Genomic DNA, 13,678 nt, shown 5'->3' with positions numbered 1-13,678 from the left:
GCTCTGCGCCCTGCAGGACCTGGGCCAGGCCGGCCAGGCCAGCCGGGATGTGGGGCCTGCCAGTTTAGTCACGAGGGTTGTTATAACTCACTGCTGGGGACGCTTGGCCCTGGAAAACAAAGCTGTGTTGCAAGATTTCTTCATTCCTTGGTTGCACACCATTAAGTTACTCATAAATTTAATGTAATCTGAGTTTTTCTCACAGATGAGTCAGTCACATGGCAGGAACACAAAAGGGTTGACCAAACCCAGTCAGGACTTTGATATTTTAGACTTTATCTCGCTTTTCCCACCCCCTGTTTATAGATCATTTATCCCAGATCCAGCTGGGCTTAGCTTCTCTATGCCAGTAGTTCCCGAGGGCTGAGAAAGAGGCCCAACTCAGAAAAGCAATACTCTTCCTGGTGCGGCTTCGGAATCCTTTTCGACTCAATACTCTGGATAGTCGCCAGCGGTCCAGCCGTGTAGACATAAGGGGTAAGATTCGGTCGCCATCCTGATGCGCAGACAACTGTGTGAGCCTGGATTTAGGAGATGTCAGCTACGTTGGGGTGGAGAACGACCTCTTCTCTCCTAAAATATAAACCATCAGCTACTTCTCACCTACTGGTTGACCCAGAAAACTGTTTTAGAGGGAGGAGTTGGTGAAATTATTTTCCGAGGTCATGCCTTCCCAATTAGTTAGGCCACTGTCATTTCAGAGATAATACAGATCAATGAGGTATTGCCTTCGTGAGCAAAGCGAAGCTCATTCAGGCAGGAAGTGGTCATCTGTGGTCATTTGGATTGATGGCTGCTCAGGGCCCCCTCGGAGGGATGCCTCTGTCCTCTGGCACATTTTACAGATTGAGGATGATCTGATGGAGCCCCTGGCAGGCAGAACCGGTCTTCGAGGGCTGACCTTGCCTGAGCAATCGGAGGCGAAGGGAAGGGTGAGTGGGTGGACTAGAGCAAGAGAGAGGGAAAGGTGGGCGGGGCCGGCCCAGCGTATTCCCCGCCCCTCTCGGACAGCAGGCGCCCTGCCCTGCATAGGGCATGATAAGGGCTCAGCACCAAGAGCCTGCCAGATGGCTCCCAACCGTGACTTTGTTTACTCATCCACAGGCTCGAGCAACCCGGATCTGGACGTGCTTCTCCTAGGGACAGACTCCTCCTGCAGAAGGGTCTGTTCTGGTTGCTACAGGTTCCTGCTCAGCAGAAGGTGGGAGGTGGCTTCCAATAAGCCTAACCAATCATGGCCGCCCCCTGCTGCCTGGCAGGGATTGGCTGACCAATCCAGGCTAAGCCGGTCGGGCTGTATCATCCACTAAGATGTCCCTCTAATGAGGGAATGTTTGGGGCGAGCGTTTTTGAGCTAGGTTTCCCCACACTGTGCCTCATACTTGCTTTCTCTTTCTTTGCCCTTCCATCCGTGAGCAAGAAATGGCCACCAGTCAACCTGCTTCTGGTTGCCCCCGCCATAGCTGATAAACCTATTCTCAAGGTCACGGAGGTTCCTTGAGCATCTTCTAAATCTGGAAGAGTTAAGGAAACATCGTGGAGATCAGAGATCCACATCTCCTTCCTCCCCCGGTGACCTCATGCATAGCTGCTTGCTCTCCCATGTAGGAACCAGCAGAGAGAGGGGACCCTGGGAAGTCCCACCTGACCGAGGGAACCGTCATAACTGCAAAAGGGCAAGCCCTGCCCAGCCAGTGTGTTGGCCTCACTGGCCTGTTCTCTGTCTGTGACTGGGCATTTCAAGATGGGGACCCTTTGTTGGAAAGGACCCCATCATTGTGTGCTAGGCGATGCCAGCTCAGAAAAGCCCCCTGTCCTGGGGACATGTGGCCCTGTCCTCCTCTCCCGCCTGAAATCCCTGAGCATTTCCAGGGCTGGGCTTTAGTTCCCGTCTGGCAGCCCACCTCCCTAAGAACTGTAAGTCACAATGACAGAGATAAGCATAGCTACTACTTGCTAAGAGCTACTGCATTAGCCGTGTGCTCTGCATGGACCATCTCTGCTCCCTAAGCAGAGGATGCGACATGGTGCCCACTTTACAGACAAGGAAAACAGACTCCCGCAGACACGAAGGAGCTCCCCGAGAGTACGTCGTTAGTAAGTAGAGCTCGGCGTCCATCAGAGGTTGGCGGGTTCATAAGTTATATCTCCTGTCACTGGGTGGCTCCACCGCCCACAATGCCGGCGTCTCCCCTTGCCTGCCAGCCCGCTCCAGCTCCTGCTTGTCACTGGGGTCTGACCTGGGAGGTGGGAAGGCAGAGAAGGCGCACTGTCTGTCAGCCGGCCCCCCAGCCGGCTCTCAGACTTTATGCCCCTGTCCCGGTGGGAACCAAGGGCCTCCGAGATGGAAATGGCCAGTTTCAAGCCATTTAAGGCAGTCAGTGACCAGACCAGCTATTCAGCTCAGACCTTCTGCCCCTGTCCTGGTGACAGTGCTGTCTCTCAGGACCCCAGTTTCGACCAGCTCCTAGGGGACACTGCCTCTATCCGATACCTGAAGGCCCTGGGAGGAAACGTGGCTCTAATTTAATTGACTGGTGACAACCAAAGTCTCACAAAATGGTCAGGTGTTGCATTGATATCAATGCCCCGGTGACTCTAAGGACAGGGGCCTAGAGACGCGCCCGGGGTTTATTGAAGCACGTGGCCAAGTGGAAGGTCTCCGTCCAGGCCTTCCCGTCAGGGGCCAGCGGCACAGCCCATGAGCTGGCATACGACGGATGTCTTCGGAGTTCCTGCTGGGGGTCGGGACCGTGGTGCAAGCTTTCCTATCTATATTGCTGGCGCAATACTCTGTGAGGGGTGCCATTTTGAAAATGGAGCAAGTGACACTCGGAAGGATTGAGTGACTGACTTAAGGTCACAGAGCTCACAGGCGACCGAACCAGCACGTTAATTCAGAGCTGTGTGACTCTAACAGCCACGGTCTTTACGTTCGCCCGGGCTCCACGGTGCCGAGGACTCTTCTGCTTATAGACGCACGTTTTTCTAGAAGCCAGAAGAACAAAGAAAGCTACCCCAGAAAAATCCGAATGGTGATTAGAAAGGCAGCTTTTCCCTTGTTAATAAGAATATGAGCACCAGGTGTTTGGACTTCTCAGGTTAAGTCTGACCTCACCTGGCAGACCCCAGAGCCTGGATGCCTCACCTGCTCCCCCAGGTGGTGGCTTCTCAAGTGGATCCATGAAAGTGCAGGCCGTGTTGCTGTGGACTGAATTGTTTCTCCAAATCCACATGTTGAAGCCTTAGCCCCCAGTATGACTGTATGTGGAGACTGAGTCTTCAGGGAGGTTAAATGAGGTCATGACAGGGCCGTAATCCCACAGGACTGGGGTCCCTGGAAACAGAAGAGACATACTTGAGAATGCTCTCTCTCCCTCTTCACACAGAGAGGAGGCCATGCGAGGACACAGCAAGAAGGCGGCCATCTACAATCCAGGACAAGAGGACTCACCAGAAACCAGTCTTGAAGGCACCTTGACCCTTGACCTCATACAACATATACCCTCCAGAAAATAAGTATCTAAACGTTTAGGCCACTGAGCCCATGGCGTCCTGTTATGGCCACCCAAGCGGACCAATGCAGTTTTCTTTAGAGATCCTTAAATCCCACGTTCCAACATAGCTGAGGGGTTAGAGCACAGGCTTGAGAGTAATTGGGGTCTAAGATTCATCCTGGCTTCCCGGTTAGCAGGGGCCTTGGGTTTTCCTGTGCTCCCATGAGCCAGTTTCATAAGATTAGCATAATAATTCACTGCAAATGTGCATAGAAAGTGCTTATCATGGGGGGTGGAACATATAAGGCTGTTATTATTGTTCTTGAAAAGTAATCCTTACTCCGAATGATGTGGCAGATGGCATTTTTTATTGGTCAAGGAGGACTTGGGTTTGGTTCCTCTGGATCTTTCAAACTGTAGTCCAGGGGTTCCCAAGCACGTATTCTTTGACCCTCAAGCGTCCTTTGGGGTAAGTCCAAGGGATTTCATGGCTTATTTCCAGCATATCGCAAAGTTCGTGAGAAGTCACCCACTTGCCTGCAATGACATCACACCGGCCGATCAACATATCACGTTCCTTTGCTTTTAGTTAGAATTAAACAAACTCGCCATGGAAACACTGCTTATCTCCACGTGTCCGGAAGTTGAGATTAGTAGATATACATGTCCTTGATTTCTAAGAACATGGGAACATAGAACGTTTATTCTCTCATCACGAACCCCGCAGGAGTCATGGAAAGAAAATAAAAAGAATCCTCGCAGGTGAACAGGTGAGGGATCTTTGCTGAAATTGCTGTCCTCGTTTGAGGATATTTTCCCCAGACATTTTGTACTAATATTGTACGTGTGGATTGAGGTCCAGCTTGCTCTTTAATAATCACGTGTGGTTTTGCCACACAGCGCGGATTCACCGAAGCGCGAGGCGTGTGAGACCGTGTGGAGCCTTGCACGTTCCTCGCACTGGCCACTGTGCATTGGACCCCGACGAGGATGCCGCTGCGTGCACTGGCAGGTGCAACTCTGCACGCCACAGAGGGCTTGCACTGTCTCCAGGGACAAGTCGCTGCGTTGTCTTTTACGTGGAGGGCGGGATGGCGTCCTCCGGTGGGGTGTCCTGAGTAATCGGATTTGGCACGTTAAGTGGCCTCAGCAAAGGCTCCATGCCGGGCGCCCGCATCGCTGCACGTCTCTGATAGGAAAGTAGCAGCCTCTGATGTAAAGAGCCCAGAACGAACCGTCCAAGGACACTTGCCAACGGGGTCACAGAACACAGGACACGTGCAGCCCTGTATAACCAGGTCTTTCTAGTGCTTTGACCTCCGAGGCTTTGCAGACCCCGAGGGACCACACTTCTGAGGACCAGTGGATTTCTAAAGGTATACAGACTTGCCCAGAGTGAGCCTTCGCAGCCGATCGACCCATTCCGAGCCCACCCCAATCACCTCCTCCATCTGGCTGTCACTCTGGGCCACTATCCGCCTGCCCTAGTCAGCCCAGGCACCAACTCTAGGGACAGACCGTACGCCTCAGTGCCCGTTAAAATTACTCAAACTCACCAGTCCTAAACCTGCCCACCCCGCCTCACCTGTTCCTTCCCGAGGAAATCACGGTGGGGGCTCTTCTCTCCCCACCTCCACGTTCCCAGCAGGCCCTGGGGCTTCCCTGTGTGGCTCTGCGTGGTCGGCTCTGCCTCCTGCTTCTAAGAAACTGTGAGCAGAAACCTCTTCTGTCATGACACTCGTTTCATGTCTGTGTCTTGCCATACCCGATGAAAACAAGTCCTGGTCACCCTGAAAACAAGCTCCCAGGAGAGGAGGATGGGTTCAGAGACACCCGCCCTTGGCCAGCTCTGGGGGTTACACGCCACCTGTGGGTGCAAATTCAAGGCAGGAGCAGCAGTTCTGCAAGAAACAGCAGCACCTGTGGAGAGTGGGTCGTTCGGACCCCACCGGAATGAGGTTCAGGAGCTGTGCTCATATGGCTCATGTTCTCAGGCTTGCAGACAACGTGCTTTCGAGAACCTGCAGCAGAAGCTGTAGACGAGGATGGAGGCAAGTTTCAAGACTCACCTTCCCTGTCTCCACCTGGACTCAGATGAGGGCTCGTAAGAAAGACAAGAAAGTGTTTTGTATTCTTGCATTTTCCTGCCTCTGTTCATTCTTCCATTTGTTCAGAGACTCGTTGGGTATCTGTGAGGTGCCAGGCACGTCACTGGGCACTGCAAGTCCAAAGGTAAATAAATGAGTCTCTGTTTCTGCTCTCCTAGACTCACAATTTGCGGGGAGGCCATTAAAAAAGAAAAGAAAAAACAAACTATCGAAGAATAGAAACTCGAATAAAGGAATATGCCAGAGAGGGATAGAAGAAGGGATTAGGGGGATGAGAGGGAGTGGTCGGGGACAGCGTCAGATGGCACAGAGGTTTCAGCTGGGGCTCGAGGGATGAACAGGAGTGTGTCAGGTGCGCCAGGGGAAGAGTCCAGGGGAAGTGAACGGAAACCTAAGAAGGCATCGCACATTCGGGGACGTGTGGATGGAGCAGAGCATTGGGAATGCACAGGAGTGGATGAGGCCGAAGAGGAAGCATTCACATGACGTCTCGGTTTCTACTGCTACATAACAAACTGTCCCAAAACTTAGCGGCGTGAGTTAACTCTGATTCGTTATGTCTTGTAACTGGTTGGCTGGGCTCATGGGGGAGGTTCTTCTGCTCCGTGGGGTGTTGACTGCCTTCAGCTGGGACCTCAGTTGGAATTGAAACCCCTAAGATGGTCTCATTTATGTGTCCAGTGCCTTCGTTGGGGGTAGGGGTGAGGGAGGCTGGATCACTGAGGCTCAGGGGGTGACCACCAGGCCTGTCTCCAGCAGGGAAGTCAGCCCCCCACACAGTGGCTCAGGCAGCCAGGAGTACAGAGGCAGAGCTGCCAGGCCTCTTGAAGTCGAGGTCTAGACCTGGCTAGCCTGCTTTCTGCTGCCTTGTGTTGGTCAAAGCAAGTCACAGGACCAGCCCAAGTTCAAGGAGAGGCGGAGACTGTGTCTTCACATGTGACCGGGAGAGGGGGTTTGCAGACAGCCCCTACATAGGCCATCCTAAGGAGTGTGGGGGTTGCCCCACAGATGATGTGGGGAGCTGGCGAAGGGCTTAAGGAGGGAGGAACGTGGTCATCCTTGCGAATGCTGTATTCTAGGCTGCCCTCTAGCTGCAGTTTGGAGACTGTATCGGAGAGAAAGAGATTGTCATCAGAAAGGACCGTCAGGAGGTTGCCGCCTATGATTCAGGCAAGAGGTGATGTCATGGGTTGAACTGCGTCGCCCCAAAGGATATGTTGGAGCCCTAACTCCTGGTACCTGTGAATGTGACCTCATTCGTAAATACGGTGTTTACAGATATAATCAATTAGATGGGACCATTAGGATGGGCCCTAATCCAACTTGACTGGTGTCCTTATAAGACGAGGAAAACGCCATGTGAAGATGTAGACACACAGGGGAAGGCCATGTGACGACAGAGGCAGAGATGGGAGTGAGGTAGCTGCCAGCCCAGCACGCCGAGGACCGACGGCCAGCACCAGAAGCTGGCGGAGGCGCAGAAGGGTCCCCCCAGCATCTCAGAGGGAACGGGCCCAGCTGACACCTTGATTTTGGACTTCGAGCCTCCAGAACTGAGAGAATGAATCTGCTCTCTTAAGTGGCTAAATTTGTGGTACAGAGCTCAGAGGACGCAGGCGCCCTGCTAGTCCAGGCCTATGTGCCCATCCTTTGCAGAGGGCAAAGGGACAGCTTCCCCTCAACCACAGGACTGAGTGAGAGTGGGCAGGGTGGTCCGCCAAAGGAACATCAGACGGCCAGCCAGTGGGGGAGACACAGCAACATTTCTCTTGCACGCAGCTGCCTCTGTGTGGCTTCGGCAAGCTCACTAGGGCTGGCAAGGACCAGCTCTTACAGCCGAAATGAAGAACAGGAGCTTACAGAGCAGATGCCAGGGCCGAACCGGGTGCCATCTTCCTGCGTACCTCCCTAATCCTCTCTCAACCACTGAGCTCCAAACACCTCGGAAATAACGCTGCAGACTGTCCTCCTCCCCTCCCCTCCCCATGCCCGGTCAACCTGTGGTCACCTGTAAGAGAGCTGGGGACTTGCACAGGACATTGTCACGGGGAGCACAGTCCTATTATACATCTTATTCTCCCTAGGGATTTAAGAAAACCGAGTCGTCTGTGGAAGAGAGTGTATTCGGGAAGCCACGAAGGTTCTAGAGAGGCTGCTCCAAGGGGCACACAGAGCCGAGGGGCAGGCCCTGTCTCCTTGCCGACCACACAGAGAGGACGCGAAGCCTTGGGCGTAGTTACTTCTTCCTTCTGCAGCAGTAGCGTCGTTGCTGTATTTTTAAAGCACGGTTCCTCTCCAGACCCCCCGAAGTCCTTCGAAGTCAGGCAGCTGGACGTGTGTGAGCCTGGACGGTGCTTCTCCTCTGCAAGGAAACTGAGCCGCTAGTCATGTGACTACACGTAAACGTCATTTCTGTAAATACATTCTCTCTCTCTGATTCGAGCTGGTTTTGCCCCGATAATGGCAGTGTGACTCGCTTGCTTCTTTTCCCGGCCCTCATCCTCTGCGTGCCTGCTCCCTTAGTCCTTACGCCTTAGGACATGAGACTGAGCCTCAGGTCTATCGTCCCGAGGACAGAAGTCAGAAGCAGGGCAGGGACCTGCCAGTGCTGCCACCACCCCGCAGGGGCTGCTCAGCCTCCCCGAGCGCCGTGCGGGCTTCGCTAGTTGAGGGCTGGGAGCTCACGCAGGAGCGGGAGGCGGTTCGGCAGAACCGGGCTGAAGGTGGCCACGGGGGGTTAGTTCTGAGAATGCCCCGGGCATTCCAGCCTCACCTGCCCTTCACCGACCCTGTTGTCAGCATGCGACCTTTGAGCAGAAGTTTTTAGCTCCTGAAGGAGACCTTCAGAATTAGAGGCAGTCCCCTGGGCAAGCGAGTCCGCAGAGACGACACACACGTCCTGGTGCGTGTCCTGGAAGATACCGAGGCGTCGTCCGCCAAGTCACAGCCAAGGAAGCCACCGCGTGCTGAAGCAGTGAAAGGAGACAGGTGTCTTTCTCAAAGAGCGGCCTGAAGGGCCTGGGCGCGTGGCCCTCGGGCTCAGGGGGCTGAAGCATCTCCTCCCCCAGCCCGGACCCCGGCTCCGCTGCTCCTTCTGCTTAGCTGACAGCTTAAAACACCAAGGCCAGCAAGACCTCCGGACATTTTTCACCAACAATTTATCTTTTTAATTAACGATTTTATCACTTACCCTAGAAAATTGGAAGGAAAAAAACCAACCCCCTTTCTTCCCCCGAATCTTCGATATTTCTAAATATGTCAGACTTGACAGTTGTTAAGGACGAACCAAGGTGTATACGACGTATGTCTCGCATTCTTCTTGTTTTAAGCTAACACATTTGGTCTGTAACAGCTCTTACGATTAGCGCTATGTTTATTTAATTTGTTCCAGATTTATTTTTAAAATTTCTTTCTTCTCAAAGCTCTCAAATTCCTGAAATCTTATACCTCCAGCAAGTTTATCGTGCCAGGTCCTCTTAATTTTCCTACTAAAACCTACTTGACCTCTGCTTCTTGCTCTTTACCAGTTATTATGATTTAAAAAAAAAAACTCGCTCAAATTTTAATGCCTTGTGACTCCTATTGTCTTTAGATAACATATTTGCTCTGTGGGAAAGGCCTGAATTGTCCGCAGCACAGAATTTTAGGTGCTACAGCCTGTAGGTGGGAGGTATGGTAGGTTTGTAGAATCGTTACAGGCAGCTTGGGAGTAGCTGCCTGTACCAGAGTGTAATGTTTTGGGGTTCTCGAGACTACCCTCAGGCTCAAAAATTGCTAGAAAAACTCACAGAACTCAGAAAAGCCATTCTACTCACAGTTATGGTTTATTATAGCACAAGGATACAGATTAAAATCAACAGAGGCAAGATTTACACAGGGCAGGGGCCAGGAGACACCAGCAGAGAGTGATGTCTGTGTCTATGAACTTCTATGGCACTTCGTCAGTATTTTGTGTCTATTGAATCTAATAGTGAAATATTGGGGATTTTCTATTACATGACTATTTTTAATTTCATTTTTTTAGTAATTCATTCTTATATTTTACAAAAGTATTAGTGTGCCATGAATAAGAAATTTTTTAAAAGCTAAGAACTGTATTTTGTAACTGATGATTTGAGAAGCACTGACCTCTGCCCTGTCCTTAACTAGTTCTTTGAACTTGAACATGACATTTCAAATTCCTGGTTTCCAGTGTTCTCTTTGAAAGACAGGGGTGGGAGTGGGTAAATTAGATCAGTATCTTTTTCAAACTTTTTTTTTTTGACCATTGTAAGAAAATATATTTATATTATGGTCCAATTGCCTATTCTTATTATAGGCAAAGCAATTTGCCACTTCCTATTTAATCCTTCTAGTCTCTTCCATCACATCTAAGAAGAATGTGGACCCACTAGACGGATTTCATACCCTGCTCAGGGCACCCAACCGAGGGAGGGGAAAATTGTGTTACGTGGTCTTTAAAGTGGTTTCTGCCACCAGAGGGCCCTTGAACAATTCTTGTGTCCAAACCAGGGACCAGGTGAGCCAAGAAACAGGAAGTTGGTTCCATGGGGCCGGCTGGGACTGTGAACCAGTCATGACCTCTCTCTGACTATGCTGAGCATGAACCATTTCAAAACCCCAATATTCACGGGAGATCTCCACTACTTATCACCATGCCTGTGTTTTGGGGGACGTCCCAGGTGTGTGAATTGGGAGGCGCTATTAACCCTTACTTCTATTCTGGTATGTGCCCGAGTCTCACTTTAGAAAAGTTCAACTTGGGGTGACTTGAGGGCATGCTCGTCACTTTGTGGATAACCTACTCCTCTCAAATGCATTGTTACCCTTCCTTACCGAGCAGACCACTCAGAACCGAGTCTATAGTCAATTTCTGATGTCTTCTTGTCGATTATCTGTGTACGCATTGGCTTTTCTGTAAAACACTGAGAATTGAATGTAGTTCGGCTAGTAATCGCGGGTTGTATAAACGGAAGTAGATGGTTAAAAACAGGGGAGGGGAGAAAGGCTCTTCTCCACTCTTAGAGGAAACACCGCCCTCCTGCACACCTCACCGCGGCCCCGTGTCCCTCCTGGCAGGCCGAAGGGTGCTGAGGAAAGGGTCTAAGGAGGATACACACCGCCCGACGACGACATGGAGGTGTTTGGCAGAGACAAATGCCAGCCCCTTCCTTCTGATAACACAAAATTTAAAAACAGCCCAGCCACAGCAGCCAGAAGCTCGCATGTGAACACATTTCTGAAAATACACAGAAGCCATTGGTTGCGGGGAAGTGCCCAGTCACAGGGAAGCTGACAGTCCCGAGGTGACCAGTCTTCTTTCACGAGGTCCCTTGTTTATATCCTGTTTGTGACAAGTGAGGGGGTTGTCCTTGTGAAGAGGAGGGGCCGCTGGGGAGCACCAAGCCAGCGACAGGCGACAGGTGGCTTTGAGATGGTTCGCACTGAATAACAGGGCCCTTCACACTGACGTTTTCGTTTACCTTCCAACGTGTCTTTTTGGATTAGGTTTTATTGCAGAAAGTTAATTTCCATTTAGGTCTTGGGAAGACAACTAACTGCATGAGGCACGTTACCCCAGGAGGCCAGGGGGAGGGCAGAACCTCAGCGGATAAGCGCTGGCTGTGCGCGGCCTCAGCTCAGCCGACCTGCAGGTATTAGGGCCACGGAGGCCCCGTTCAGCAGTTCCACAGGAACGGTGGGTGGAGAACAAGTCCTGGTGGCCTCCAATTCATCTGTTCTCATTATCTCCAGAAACTGTGTGTTCTAGCGCAGCTTCCTGACTGACCTAACAAACTAATTAAGTTTTAATCCTCAGACTAGATTTCAATCAGAAATACAGATGCCGCCAAGAGATATGTTGTCTGACCACCTTTCTCGGAAAGGGACAGTAACAAGCAGCTTTGCATGTTGGCATTGTCTTTGTACTTTTTCAGAAAGGTCAAGAAAACCTTTTTAAAAGCAATATTTATTTTTCAACATGATGTTCAATGTCGGCTGGACTTCCCTTCAAACACATCGTGTGTTTTGACTCAGGATATTAACAACTACAACAACAACAAAATTCTCAATCCCAAATGAGTCGAGTTGAATTTAGCTGTAGAGTTATCCAGAATTTCTGCCAGAAAACCACGTCAGCTGAAGTTCTTGAAGGCTCTATAGCAACACGAAACGCTTGTTTTCAAGAGAAACCTTACAAGAGAATTTAACTATTTTGACTCTCTGGAAATAGGAAATTTAAGGATTTCTTGTTGTTATTGTTTTTGTTGTTCATTTCTAGTAGAAATTTAAAAGAATCTAACGAGCTCCCTGTGTTTCTTAAGATGGATCGAACCTATTTTGCAGTGAGGTAGAAACAGCAGCAGTTGGGGAGGCCATTGTCTAGGGGCCCAGGCCCCCAAGAGTCATAAACTCAGGGCTTAGAACTTAGAGAAGTTTGGGGTTCAGAAATACTTGCGGGTGTTTAGATCCTAGGATCGCCATTAGTTTTATTTGAGTAAATTATGGATTATTTCGTGGACTAATCTAGGATCTGAATACCATTCGTGACTTTTCTTTTATAAAAAAAAATATTTCAAGTTTTGAGCTAATTTACAGAATATAATACATTGGCAAAAAGTATACATAATACGTATTATTGTATGAAACTAGCATGCACTAATATATAATAGTCCATGATATATTCGAGTATGGCATGTATTTTCATGTACGAGTCCATGCCCTGTACTCATTTCGTTTTCGGTTCTTCATTACAGATTAGCCTCGTTCGTGATACGAAAGGGAGCTCCTGTCCGTTTGTCAGCCACGTGGCCTCTCCGTTAAATACGGTTAGCTCTTCGAAGACCTGCTCGGAGCTCAGGCACTGGTGTTAGCATCAGCCCCAGCAATGTTCCTGGCGCTGCGTTTGGTACCAGCAGCGGCGGCGAACACAAGAGGGACAGTGTTCGCCCTTTGAGAGCAGAAATTCTGGTAGATTGGCGTTCGAACCGTAAATGATATCTCGATATTCTTATTTTCTGTGTGACCCTGCTCTATCGATTGGGGAAGATAATACTGTTCTTCCATTCATTTCATTGAATTGCCCATGATTCTTTTTTCTTTGTAAAAATGTGATTTTAGCAACATTACATATGAATATTTATTTTATGGTTTATTTCAAGGGCTGCAACAACTACCTCGTAACCATAAAATGACCCTGAGGATGGAAGCCAGCGCTAAGAATGGCAGGACAGAAAGAGGAAAAGAGGCAGGATGTCGATGACACTGTGTGTGTGTGTGTGTGTGTGTTGGGGGGAGGTGGCGGGGCACCGTGCCGACGACCCTGGATTGCCTAACTTTGGACTTATTTTGCATGGATGAAAAGTCATCTCTTTGTCTAAGCCACTATTGTTTAGTGATTTTTAGTAGCCAAGCACAATTCCTCTATGGTGATGTCGGAGGCTGGTGTGTGTGTGTGTGTGTGTGTGTGTGTGTGTGTGTGTGTGTGTGTGTATGTGTTAGAAGCGGGAACACAAAACAAGTAGATTACGGGGTTTAAGGTTTTGCATTGCTCTAAAGTCATTTAGGAATTGAAAGCTGAGAATCCCAACTGTAGGAAGCCAATCTGGATATCTGCGATCAGAAAACCCCATTATGACCGAGACGGGTAGAGTCTACATAGTGCAAGTTTATTGCGTGCAAGGTGGTCCTTCTCTTCCCTACATCTTGTTGACCTTGACAATATCTATCTTATAAAGACTGAGGTTCATATCTGATGCCATTAGAAGTTTTTATTGAAGGAGAAAAATACTTTATTTCAGGTTTAAGGTCAATTCTGCAAACATTGATTAAAATGTGGAAGGCATAACAAAGCTTGCAATGTTATGTGTTATGTTCACCATTATTCAGAATTAGGACTTTGAATACGCTAAGAGTTTAAAATTATGTTTTTATTCATGCCAAAATGTTTGACTATTATGAAATACCAACCCAGAATGCCCTAATGCCCTAGGCAAATGGTTAGCAAGGCTTCGATCTTTATTATGTTATTTTTTGTTACTTTTTTATTTTAGACTAAAGTTGTCTCCACTCATA

At 49.6% G+C, this 13,678-nt stretch overlaps 1 long non-coding RNA gene across 2 annotated transcripts; it reads left to right on the top strand.

The window, feature by feature from the left end:
* Positions 1 to 337: 337 nt before the first annotated feature.
* LOC118603895 lies at positions 338 to 13,474 on the top strand. Of its 2 annotated transcripts, none has more exons than XR_004951447.1 (3): positions 338 to 477; positions 1,105 to 1,201; positions 12,361 to 13,474. It is a non-coding gene; the product is annotated as an uncharacterized LOC118603895 (long non-coding RNA). The 2 variants fall into 2 exon arrangements; XR_004951449.1 differs by lacking the exon at positions 12,361 to 13,474 and adding an exon at positions 3,390 to 5,756.
* Positions 13,475 to 13,678: the final 204 nt, after the last annotated feature.

This window comes from Rousettus aegyptiacus, unplaced genomic scaffold (genome assembly GCF_014176215.1).
Source record: "Rousettus aegyptiacus isolate mRouAeg1 unplaced genomic scaffold, mRouAeg1.p scaffold_m13_p_1, whole genome shotgun sequence".
Lineage (NCBI taxonomy): Eukaryota > Metazoa > Chordata > Mammalia > Chiroptera > Pteropodidae > Rousettus > Rousettus aegyptiacus.
This window is presented reverse-complemented; position numbering and strand designations above follow the sequence as displayed.